This window comes from Calidris pugnax, unplaced genomic scaffold, assembly GCF_001431845.1.
Source record: "Calidris pugnax isolate Ruff unplaced genomic scaffold, ASM143184v1 scaffold9, whole genome shotgun sequence".
In the NCBI taxonomy this organism is placed as follows: domain Eukaryota; kingdom Metazoa; phylum Chordata; class Aves; order Charadriiformes; family Scolopacidae; genus Calidris; species Calidris pugnax.
In genome coordinates this window covers 4513427-4513956 of record NW_015090778.1, presented here as the reverse complement: position 1 = coordinate 4513956, position 530 = coordinate 4513427, and positions in this window count along the sequence as shown.

Genomic DNA, 530 nt, shown 5'->3' with positions numbered 1-530 from the left:
GGAGACACTTTCGAGAAACTCTACCCTAAGTCAGGAAACAAAACCCAGCTCCAAGAGGGCTGGTTTGAGCACGGGACTGCGATAAGGAAGAAGGATGGCACTAAAGGAAACAGCTGGAGCTGCTTTTGGGTCCCTGCAGGATGGCGGGGTGCAGGCAGCACCCTCCCACCCCAGCTGCCTCCTCCTGCCGGGGCCCTTTGTGGCTCGGCGTGACGTTAAGGGAGCTCAGGCTGGAGGGGGGAAAGCAGAAAAGAGCCAACGTCTGTTTGTGTTGAAGCCATCCAGCATTTTTTGCAGACATCAGCCAAGCGGCAGCAGCAATGCCATTGGTGGGAAGACAGAGTTATTTGGGGAATGCTGGACTCCGCACCATGAGAACAGCAGGGGAGGAGGTTGGTTTTAATTTAACAGGCCATGTTTACTCTTCTCCTCTCACCTTTGGACTGTCTGAAATGTGCAACCAAAGCCCCAGCGGGGAGGAAGGGGCCGTGGGTGCTTCCCCCCTCCCCACAGCTGCTCCCAGGCCCCCC